General features: G+C 40.8%; 1 protein-coding gene and 1 non-coding gene across 2 annotated transcripts in view; both read right to left on the bottom strand.

Annotated features, from left to right (window-relative positions):
- erbb4b (erb-b2 receptor tyrosine kinase 4b) overlaps positions 1–12,462 on the bottom strand; it is a 298,712-nt gene that overhangs the window by 274,060 nt on the left and 12,190 nt on the right. The window lies entirely within an intron of this gene.
- trnaa-agc (transfer RNA alanine (anticodon AGC)) lies at positions 7,072–7,144 on the bottom strand. Its single transcript has one exon. It is a non-coding gene; the product is annotated as a tRNA-Ala (tRNA).

The raw sequence follows: 12,462 nt of genomic DNA, 5'->3' as shown, positions 1-12,462 counted from the left end.
TCCATTCAGCTCCTGTGATGGCGACTACTTTAACCAAGGCTCCCAAGACACTCACTCATATCCCGTACTCCATTGGAGCTGCTTCGCTCTTCTCCCCTGTACCACCCCGACTGGCTGCCCTTCTTTGGCTATAATTAGGAGATTACATTTTTTTTTTTTTTTTTTTACTTTTAACCCCTCCATCCACTTTTTCTTTTTTTTTTTTTTCCCGTCATTCTCCTTCTGCTACAAATAACCTTACATCAGCACCCCTTTCACCTTGCCATCGGGGGATAATGTCTCTCTACGGGAGAAAGATTTTGGAACAAAAGCAGGGAGGCTGAAAACAGCATGATATGCAGTGTGCTCCCCCTTGTGTGTTTACACATGCTCTGGTGACTGGCTGAGATAAAGCACCCCTGTCACAGGTAAACACTAAAGCACAGCAAAGCAAAATGGCAAGGTTGACTTTAGACCTGCTTTGCACTTACTCAGCTCTTCTTCTGTTTGATATTGTCTCATATCATCAAACACATCCTTTTATTCAAGAAGCACCCACTCATGTAATGTAAAGCCTTTTACTGTTATTTATAGTTGTGGCAAAAAAAAAAAAGACAATTAAAAACACCAATTATTTTTTTTTTTTTTCCACAAAGAAAAAATTGCTTGTGTTACTCTAAATTAAATGTTTGGTATAAATTACAGCTTCCCTGTAAGCAGTACAATTGTCCATTCATTCTCCTCTCTTTCTGCGGCAAAGCCGTGGCATCCAACTGGATGGCTATATACCAGCTCCCAAAAGCAGCCAAGGTCAATTGCCTTCCTGGTCCTCTCATCTTGTGCTTTATGTACCTTCACATCCAGGGAAAAAGAGCTGCGCTATTTCTGCTCTGCTGCAAGGTGACTGCTGCTTCGCAGGAATGATAGTCACACTAATGCACCTGGCTGGAAGTAGTGCATCCGTCAAGGTTTCCATATATGTAAAAAGTAAATAAATTGCTAGAAAATATGTAAACATGGACATGAATGCTCTCCGTTATTTTTTTCCGCTGATTACACTCATACCTGTTCTGAGTTTTATCTAAAAGTTCTTAATGGGGCTGTTAAAAGGCTACAGCTCGACTGAACAAAACAATTTTCCAAGGCTAAACAGAGCCTTACAAATGTTTTCCTACGTCCTGACATGTCGCATTTTGCTGTCATCATAAACTTGGATGTTGTCGTTTTTAAACAGTTCAACACAAATTGTTGCATTGTTGTGAATTGAGGAAGAAAAAAACATGCCTGAAGATAAAAAAAAAAGTACTGTCCACACAAAGAAAATCAGAAATAAAAAATGGCTCAAGTTCTATGAGTTTGACAGGCTATCTGTGAACAATACAGAATGTGCTTAACGTCATTGTCTGAGTGGAAAGTAAACTTCCGACAGGTTTTCCTCCAGCACTGTCCTGACTTTAGCTCCATCTCTCCAACAATTGAAACCAGCTTCCCTAACTCTGCTGTAGAAATCAAACCATCAGCATAATGTTGCCATCATTTCACTGTAGGAATGGTGTGTTCAGGAAGATGAGCAGTGTTAGTTTCTGCCACACACAGTGTTCTGCATATAGAGTTCACTTTAGGCTTATCTTACTGGAGCACCTTCACCCGCGTTTACTTCATTTTTTTTTTTTTTTTTTTGTAGTGTGTGTAAAACTGTAAAAAAAAAATAGATTTCTTATGGTTTTCTTTCAACAATGACTTGTTTTCCTTCTCATTATTCAAAAAAGATTTCTGTGAGAACCAAAATATTATCCCTGACCTTTTTTGGCGCATTTCTTGCCCTTCCATGATGATGATGATTTCTAAAATATTCTCCAACAAAACTCCGAGGCCTTCACAGAACAGCTCAAATGTAATTATACACAAGTGTCAACTACTCTGTGACTTCTGAGGGCTATTTTTTCAATTTTATTTAAGGGTGTGTGAGTGAGGGGTGCTGAATACAAACTGCATGGCACTGAAGCACTGATGGATTTCAAAATCTCTGATTGGTCACAATGTGTAAAAGCTATGGATCAACACTTTCACATAAATCTTTGCTCCACCAAACAGTGAGATTCGGGTATTGTTAGGTTTTGTATGCTCTGTTTTTGGAACAAAATCAATATTCTCGTTAAAACGTCTCAAACCAATCTCTGAGAAATAAACTGACCTTTTCTTTAGCATCTGCGATTAGCATTTTGTAAAAAGAAGTGTGCTAAAATATTTAAGGAAGAGTGAAACCAAAATCTTTTCCAGCTTGAAAGCTGAAAAACATGCACCCAGTAAAAGACAAACAGTTTGTGCTTTCTAAATTTTCTTTTTTTTCTCGGCTTTGTGGTTTCGGCATATTTCACAGCGTGGCTTATCTCTCCTTGCAATATTTGATTCTTCACATTAAAAAAAAGAAGATAAATACTGACTTAATTCAAATCATCAGATAAAAAACTCATTTTGTTCAGGTATTTTTCCTCCACATTTGTCGAGGATATTGAGACATGTAATTATTCTGGTCTTTGGTGGCACCTTAGGGCTATTATCTATAGCATCTTTAAATTATGACATTTTCCCTCTGTGTGGTAAATTCCTAAAATATTTCAGAGATTTCTGTTATTTCGTTGCACAAGCGACAGCATGTTTGGCGCAGTCATTTTTCAACTGTGCATAGATAAACTGTTTTCCAACCAAGTCTGAAAATTACCCCCCACCTCCATCTCACACTTGCTCCCAAATGCCTCCTTACAGCTGCTATGACTGACTGCAAACTCATTTATTACAGGTCACAAACACCAAGTGCTTCATTTAAAAAGGACATTCCACCTCACCCCACCCCACTCTCGTACAAGTGAAAAATTGACCTGCGAGAATAGCATGCAGGGCACACCGGCCCATTAATTGGAGACCAGTAGCACCCAAAACATGGCATTGGGGATATAAGCCATGAGGGTGAAGCAGAAAGACACATGCAGCACTTCGGTCACATCTTTTATTCTACTACAGTTATAATAGTTCATATAATACGGAAGCGCATTGCTATCACGCAGGGGAAAACAAATTCGAGCGCTATCACGTTATAACGTGATACGTATCTTGTTCAAACGTGATACATATCACGTTATAACGTGATACTATCTTGTTAAAGCGTGATAGTTATCTTGTTAAAACGTGATACGTATCTTGTATAAGCGTGATAATTTTATGTCCAGGAAGTGGCGATATTATGCTAGGCTTTTACAGTGGCTAACATGAATTGGTCAGGTTTCCCTTCATGTTTGGTCTACACGGATACGGATGCTGCTTTGCACTGTGGTTAAAACCATTAATAGCTACTCTGAGCAGGATCCTACACAGAACGGGGCTGCACAGAAGGAAACGTCAATTCGGTTCTCTAGCTGTGGCGGCGTTCCTGACTGTCTGGATCGAAGCTGAAGTTGGCTTCCGTTTGTAGCTTCTGATTCGGGAAATGGCTAAAGAGCGATTAGAACGGAGGCTCAGATGTATTTGCTGAACATTTTCTGTTCAGATTTCTTTTTTTTTTAAACAGTACACTTGCTGAACAACGGCAACGGCTGTTCGTAACCAAGCAACCGAAATCAACAGAAGGCTAGATAGTGGCAAAAGACAAAACTAGATCCTGTTAAGCATTCTTCAAAATAAAAGACTTCCTCTCAAGTTAAAATGCATCCCTGTAAGCCACAACAGCCAAACAGAAAGGCAGGTGCTCTAGGACAAAAAAAATGAAAGAAAACAGAAGGCTAAAATAATAGCAAATATTGTAAATGTGATAGTTCATTTATAATGCATTCCAGATACGAAAAGGTTTTTAAATCTCTCATTTTTGAAGCTTCACAATTCAGATAAAGGTTTCACAAATCACAAACTAGGTTTGAAATATTCTGCCATTGGCGTAGAATAATCTACTCCACATTTGAAGTGTCGATGTATGTTTGTTTTTAAAGTTTGGCTGGTTAGCTCAGCTGGTCAGAGTGTGATGCTAATAATGCCACGGTTGTGAGTTCAATCCCCATACTGTCCAATCAGACAACTATTACTTCAAAATGAAAAAGAGTTAAAAAAGAAACACTTCAAAATTACAAATAAAATCAACACTGGAAAATATACCTCTGGCAAGTTGCTTTTGAAAAACATTAGAATATGAGGACTTTTCTCAAAACTTCATTGTTGTAAGATCATCTAAATTCTGTTTAAACCCGTGGAAACTGTGTGTCTGGTTAGCTCAGCTGGTCAGAGTGAGGTGCTAATAACATTAAGGTCATGGGTTCAAACCCCATACTGGCCAGATGAAATATGAATTGTTTCAGAAAATCAACTTCAAAATCATGAGAGGATTTCAGTTAAAATCTTTCATACTTTGCTTTTGAAAAACAGGAATATCAGCACTTTTATCAAATCTTAATTGTGGTCAAATCATGTAAGTGCTTCTTAAATCCATGGAAACTCAACATTTTATAAGGTAGGTTAGCTCAGGAGATTGGAGCATGGTGCTGGTAACGCTGAGGTCCTGGGTTCAATCCCCGTACTGGCCAGTTCATATCTAAAGTCTTCCAGATAATCAGCACTTCAAAATACAAAAAGGGTGAAAAATAAAATCTACACTTCAAAATATAAAAAGGATGAGAAATAAATTCAACAATTTAAAATAAAAAATTGCTGTAAAGCATACCTTTATGCAATTTGATATTGAAAAACATTAGGATATGAACGCTTTTTGTTAAGATCTAAGTTTTTAGCAAATCGATGAAAACTCATCACTACAGAAACTTATTCACTTTGCTGGTAGAGGATCCAAAAGTTATTAGAGACTAATGTCAACGGTGGGCATGGAACAATGTCAAATACTTATACGATAGATCCTCTCAGAGAGCACAGTGACTTGGTGAACAAACTGTCAGACTTGTACTTGTGCCTAATTTCACATTATGGTCCATAAACTAAGCCTGGGATCAAAAACTGTATTGAAGATGTCAGGAGCAGAGACAAAAGGTTCTACTGAGACTTGAACTCAGATCGCTGGATTCAAAGTCGAGAGTGCTAACCATCACACCATAGAACCGTCAATGGGAAACTAAAGTAAAGGAGCCTTGATTTCAAAGATACCTACATTGAAGTCGATTGGTGAATGAACCATCACAAAACCTGAAGACTCTTGTTGTCTCACTTCACCCTGTGAGAAGCACAACATACAAAATCAGTTTCTGTCTGGTTTCAAACCAGAGACCTTTTGCGTGTTAAGCAAACGTGATAACGTCTACACTACAGAAACTCAACTTCTCCTCGTTCTCCTTGAGGTTCCAAATTTGAAGATGTCTACACTTCAAAATATAAAAAGGGTGAGAAATAAATTCAACACCTTAAAATAAAAAATTGCTGTAAAGTATACCTTTATGCAAGTTCCATCCATCCATCCATTTTCTTCTACTTATCCGGGGTCGGGTCGCGGGGGCAGCAGCCTCAGAAGGGAGGCCCAGACTTCCCTCTCCCCACCCACCTCTTCCAGCTCCTCCGGGGGAATCCCAAGGCGTTCCCAGGCCAGCCGAGAGACGTAATCCCTCCAGCGTGTCCTGGGTCTTCCCCGAGGCCTCCTCCCGGTGGGATGTGCCCAGAACACCTCACCAGGGAGGCGTCCAGGAGGCATCCTTACCAGATGCCCGAGCCACCTCAACTGGCTCCTCTCGACGTGGAGGAGCAGCGGCTCTACTCTGAGTCCCTCCCAGATGACCGAGCTTCTATCTCTAAGGGAGAGCCCAGCCACCCTGCGGAGGAAGCCCATTTCGGCCGCTTGTACCCGTGATCTCGTTCTTTCGGTCATGACCCAAAGCTCATGACCATAGATGAGGGTGGGAACGTAGATCGACCGGTAAATCGAGAGCTTCGCTTTTTGGCTCAGCTCTCTCTTCACCACAACGGACCGGTACAGCGCCCGCTTCACAGTAGACGCTGCCCCAATCCGCCTGTCGATCTCCGGCTCCCTTCTTCCCCCATTCGTGAACAAGATCCCCAGATACTTAAACTCCTCCACTTGAGGCAGGACGACCCCCCTGACCTGGAGAAGGCACTCTACCCTTTTCTGGCTCAAGACCATGGCCTCGGATTTGGAGGCACTGAGCCTCATCCCGGCCGCTTCACACTTGGCTGCGAACCGCTCCAGTGAGAGCTGCAGATCACGATCTGATGAAGCCAACAGGACCACATCATCCACAAAAAGCAGAGATGTGATCCTAAGGCCACCAAAACGGATCCCCTCAACACCTCGGCTGTGCCTAGAAATTCTCTCCATAAAAGTAATGAACAGAATCGGTGACAAAGGGCAGCCTTTGCGGAGTCCCACTCTCACCGGAAGCGAACCCGACTTACTGCCGGCAATGCAGACCAGACTCTGACACCGGTCATACAGGGACCTGACAGCCCGCATCATAGGGCCCGGTACCCCATAGTCCCGGAGTACCCCGCACAGGGCCTCCCGAGGGACACGGTCGAACGCCTTCTCCAAGTCCACAAAACACATGTAGACTGGTTGGGCGAACTCCCATGCACCCTCCAGGACCCTGCTGAGGGTGTAGAGCTGGTCCAGTGTTCCACGACCAGGACGAAAACCACACTGCTCTTCCTGAATCCGAGGTTCAACTATCCAACTTGTTTATGCAAGTTGATATTGAAAAACATTAGGATATGAACGCTCTTTGTTAAGATCTAAGTTTTTGGCAAATCGATGAAAACTCATCACTACAGAAACCTATTCACTTTGCTGGTAGAGGATCCAAAAGTTGTCAGAGACTAATGTCAACGATGGGCATGGAACAATGTCAAATACTTATACCATAGATCTTCTCAGAGAGCACATGACTTGGTGAACAAACTGTCAGACTTGTACTTGTGCCTAATTTCACATTATGGTCCATAAACTAAACCTGGGATCAAAACTGTATTGAAGATGTCAGGAGCAGAGACAAAAGTTTCTACTGAGTCTTGCTCTCAGATGCCTGGATTCAGAGTACAGATCATTAAACCATTGAACCCTTGTTACCTGTAATGAATAGAAGATGCAAAATCAGTTTCTCTCTGGTTTTGAACCAGAGACCTTTTGCGTGCTAAGCAAACATGATAACCACTACACTACAGAAACCAGTGGCGTAACTACACATTACTCAGGTGAATGCGAAAATATAAATCGGCGCCCCGCAGAATTCTGACATCACTAGCGATTATATAAGCTCGTCACATCCATCTACCTTCATCCCAACCTGTTAGCAGCCGTTGTCGATAGTTTCTCGTGAGAAGTTACTTAGCAGTACATAGTAGGATTTTCAACTTTGAAATCTACTGAATTTCTAGAGAAGTGATCCATCTTAAAACCACAAGCAAAAGTTAAAATGGAGTCCAACCAGCGTACAATCGAAGAAGTAGCATCCGACAACATAGTCGAGAGGGAAGTACAGCCACCCACGCCACCCAAGCGCAAGAAGAAGATGTCATTTGCAGCCTGGTGGGCGCTGCATGCATCTGATGAGCTTACGATGTCAACTGAAAATATGGAACACCAGGTACCATTTAACAATTCACTGATCACTGAGCAGAACAATTCACTGATCAGTGTAGAAGAGTCCATCGCTGGAGAGCAGGAGTCAGTCGACACAACAGAGAAAGAACAGCCCTCTAAGACTGAGGAACAGCCACTGAAGAGGAGACGTAACAAGATGAAGGTGAAAATGATACCGTGGTCCTTGTGGTTGGAGAAATATGGCCCTGCAGAACTAAGGACCCCAGCTGAAACTACTGGAACGGAAGATGATTCACTGATTACCGAACAGGATTTGATCTGCGTACTGAAGAAGAAACCAGAGAAGGAAGAGTCCTCTAAGTCCAGCACTGAAATTGGTATCAATCAGCACACTTCTCTGCCTGAAGAGGAAGATGATCAAGAGGATTCCTTTAAGACGGAGATTTGCGAAAAGGAACTTGTTAGTTTTATAACAGAGCCGGTGACCGAAAAGAAATCTGTCACAGAAACACAGAAGAAAGTCGACCAGAAAGGGAAAAAACAGTCAAAGACCAGGCGCAACAAGAAGACCCCACTGTTGTGGAAATCGTTCCCCCAGCCAGATACTTGCATCGATCTGACTTTTTTTTGCTGAAAACAGTGACATCAATGGTCCTCTGTCTGAAAATCAAAGTCACCAGGAAGCTTTGCCCAAAAGTGAACAAAAGACGTTGTGGAAAATGTTCCCAAAGTCTGAACCTTGCATTGATATAAGTTTTTTTGCTGAGAATATTGAGGTCCAAAATGTTTCAATGCTGGCTGAATAACGTGATGAGGTAGCGTCCACGAAAAAGGAAAGTTATTCTACGAACACTGCAACACAGCTGGTCTCCAAAGAGGAATACATCTTGAAACTTCAGGAGACACTGGATCAAAAAGGGGAGAAACATCCATCTCTGGGAAAACCCATGGACATCACCCAAACTGGAAACTTAACTGAGGTTCCTGTTAATCAAACAGCAGAAAATGTTCAAGGAGAGGCTTTAATTGAAATTGAGAATTTGCCCAACTCTACGGAAACGACAAGTCCTGTAAAATTCTTGTGTGAAGAGAAATGTAAGGAGTCTGAATTGGCACATATGGAAGTACAAAATCACTTAATGAAACAGCTCAATGACATGTCCGATGTAAATCAGAAACTAAACGATAAACACCTAAAAGATCTGACGAGGAAATTACTCTCAGAGAGAAGACAGAAGAAGAGCACTATGGTTTCAGTTCAGACTCAGAGCGAATCACAAGAAACCTCACCAGTTTACCAATGTGTGTCAGTCCAAACAGAGATGGATGTGCCTGAAACCAGATGTCTCTTGAAACCAGTCCATCAATCAGTATCAACGCAAACGGAGATGGATGTGGTGGAGAACAGATTTCACTTGGAACCAGTTTATAAAATCATTTCAACGCAAACTGAGCTGTTTTTACTGCTTAGAAAACAACCTTCTGAAACACGAATTAACAGACATCAGGATCGGCAGACAAAAATATTCAAGAGATCTACAGTTGAGAACAGCATAGAGTCAGCAACGAGACATGCATCTGAAGTGAAGTTTTTCAGTAATGAAAACATTTCTGGTGATAACATTGCAAAAGAACTTTCAGTAAAGGAAATAGTTAGAGACCAGGCAGAGACCATCAAAAACAAAATTCACACGAATGAAACAGCCATCAATGAAGTACTGCATATGATAGATGAAGAAATGGTCTCCATAACACAACAAAATGGAGATCACCAGGTTAAGAAAAAGCGTTCAAAGAAATCTAAACCTAAGATCAAGAGAAAGGCAAGAGAACTGGAGAGCCTCTGTAAGGAAAACATTTCTGGAGCAAACATAGAACAAGAAGTTTCTACAGTAGAAACAATTAGGGATCAAACAGCCTTCGTTAAAAATAAGATTCAGACAATAGAAACAGAGATCTCTAAAGAACAGCAGGTCACTGCAGAAAAACCTGAACTGGAAACTGTTTTAAACCCGATTGAGACAGATCAACACATGATCTCAATTAGTGAGACAACAAAACCAGATCCGGAAAAAATACCTGACATCCCCCAGATTGCTCCTGAACAAACTGAGACAATAGTTGGGACAGTTTCAGAAGACGCAACACGTAGAGTTGATGTTGTTTCCACTGAGGAGGAGTGTGGTCTAATGGAAAATCAGAAAACATCGCTTCCACAAACAAATGTTACAATAAACAAAGATGATGTTCAAACAGCACCTCAGGAATTAGAACCTCAATCAGCTGATGAGTCAGCTGAGAAGAACAATATTTCTGAAGGAGAAGAGAACCCCAAGAAAAAGAAATCGTTGTGGAAGCGAATCAAAAAGGCTCTGACTCCACCTCCTCTACGCCAGTTCAAAAACAGATGCAGAGTCCATCCAGCATAGACATCAACTGATGTCTAAAGTAGATTAGATTTAAAAGAGGGGCGGGCCACGTGTGTTTTGGTGATTGGCGGTAATTTGAAAAAAAGCTACTGTGATTTTTAATTGGACATATTAATATTGAAAAGACAGGACTGCACGGTGGGAAATATCTCGCCGTGCAGGTGTGGGTTCACTCCGGGGACTCCGGCTTCCCCCACGTTCAACGACATTAGTAGTCATCTTTATCCATTGTAAGATGTTTAATTCTAATTCGAAATAGAAAATCAGAAAACCACATTTATTAATTAGAGGGAGATTTAGAGAAAGAAAATGAAAACAACGTGGAACAAAAAGAGGATTTTAAAAGTCTAAACCGATATAAACTGGGAAAGATTTAGAAAACTTCATCTTTCTGGGCAATAAATCAATCAATGAAATGTTTCAGCAGAGGGCATTTCAAAGTGCTTTACATCATTAAAAACACAGTCATGTGGCGTTAAATAAACAATAAAAATGTATGTGAAATGTATGTATTTATGTACAAACATGTATAAATATCTGCCTCTCTCTATAAATATATATAAATCTATATATAGATGTGTATGTATATCTATATATCGATGTCAATCTATAAACATATACCTCATAGGAATATTTAATGAACTGATGGTGCTCTGGGCTCTCTCTCTCTCTCTCTCATATATATATATATATATATATATATATATATATATATATATATATAAATGCCTGTATATACATATAAATCTATATATAGATATCTATGTATATCTATATATTGATGTCAATCTATGAATATATATTTCTCTATCTATCTATCTATCTATCTATCTTTGTATAAATACATATATCTATATATATATGTGTGTATTTATAAACGTACACACACAGACCAAGAGATACACAAACACACACAGATATATATATATATCTGTGTGTGTTGTTGTGTATCTCTTTGTTGTCCTGCGACAGACTGACGACCTGTCCAGGGTGTACCTCGTCTCTCGCCCAGAATGTCAGCTGGAGATAGGCACCAACACCCCTCCCGAGCCCACTAACGTACAAGGGTGTAAAGAAAATGGACGGAGTTACTTAATTACAGTCATATGTTAAGTATAATTTAAATGCTTATTATTATTTACTGAATGTAACTTGATTGTACATAATTACAAAAAGGTGATGTGAAAAATAATTAAAATCAAAGCTTTATTTATGATTTATTTTGACAAAAGGGAAGAGAGAGGAAGTATTTTATTTTGAAGTATGCTTAACAGGATCTAATTTTTTGTCTTTTGCCACTATCTAGCCTTCTGTTTATTTTGGTTGCTTGGTTACGAACAGCCGTTGCCGTTATGCACCTATTGTACTGTTCAATAAAAATGTTTTACAGAAAATGTTCAGCAAATACATCTGAGCCTCCGTTCTAATCGCTCTTTAGCCATTTCCCGAATCAGAAGCTACAATCGGAAGCCAACTTCAGCTTCGATCCAGACAGTCAGGAACGCCGCCACAGCTAGAGAACCAAACTGACGTTTCCTTCTGTGCAGCCCCGTTCTGTGTAGGATCCTGCTCAGAGTAGCTATTAATGGTTTTAACCACAGCGCAAAGCAGCATCCATATCCATCCATCCATCCATCCATCCATCCATTTTCTTCCGCTTATCTGGGGTCAGGTCGCGGGGGCAGTAGCTTCAGAAGGGAGGACCAGACTTCCCTCTCCCCAGCCACTTCTTCCAGCTCCTCCGGGGGAATCCCAAGGCGTTCCCAGGCCAGCCGAGAGACGTAATCCCTCCAGCTTGTCCTGGGTCTTCCCCGAGGCCTCCTCCCGGTGGGACGTGCCCGGAACACCTCACCAGGGAGGCATCCAGGAGGCATCCTTACCAGATGCCCGAGCCGCATCCATATCCGTGTAGACCAAACATGAAGGGAAACCTGACCAATTCATGTCAGCCATTGTACTAGCCTAGCATAATACCGCCACTTCCTGGACATAGAATTATCACGTTTTAACAAGATAACTATCACGTTTTAACAAGATACGTATCACGTTTTAACAAGATAACTATCACGTTTTAACAAGATACATATCACGTTTTAACAAGATATGTATCACGTTTTAACAAGATACGTATCACGTTATAACTTGATAGCGCTCGATTTTTTTCTTTTCCTGCGTGATAGCAATGCGCTTCCGTAATCTAAGGCACTAACATACAGTGAAATTAGGAATTTTTTACTGGAATATGCAACATGTCAAAAATGTGTAGAATCGCCCATCCCGTCATGTGGCAAATCTCCACTAGCTTTTTACATTTCAAATAGTTAACTTCAGGAACGTTCAAAGCTCAGTCAGATTGGACCACCTAAGAACATCCATCTTCAGGTCTTGCCACAAATTCTCATTTGGATTTAAGGCTCAACTTTGACTAGGCCATTCTAGCACATGACTATGATTTGATCTACTTCTATTGCAGCTCTGCATGAATGTTTATATTTATTACCTGCTGTAGGATGA

Source organism: Poecilia reticulata, chromosome 2, assembly GCF_904066995.2.
Source record: "Poecilia reticulata chromosome 2, P_reticulata-male-v2, whole genome shotgun sequence".
NCBI lineage: Eukaryota > Metazoa > Chordata > Actinopteri > Cyprinodontiformes > Poeciliidae > Poecilia > Poecilia reticulata.
Note: the sequence above shows the minus strand (reverse complement) of the source record. Positions and strands in the feature narration are given on the sequence as shown.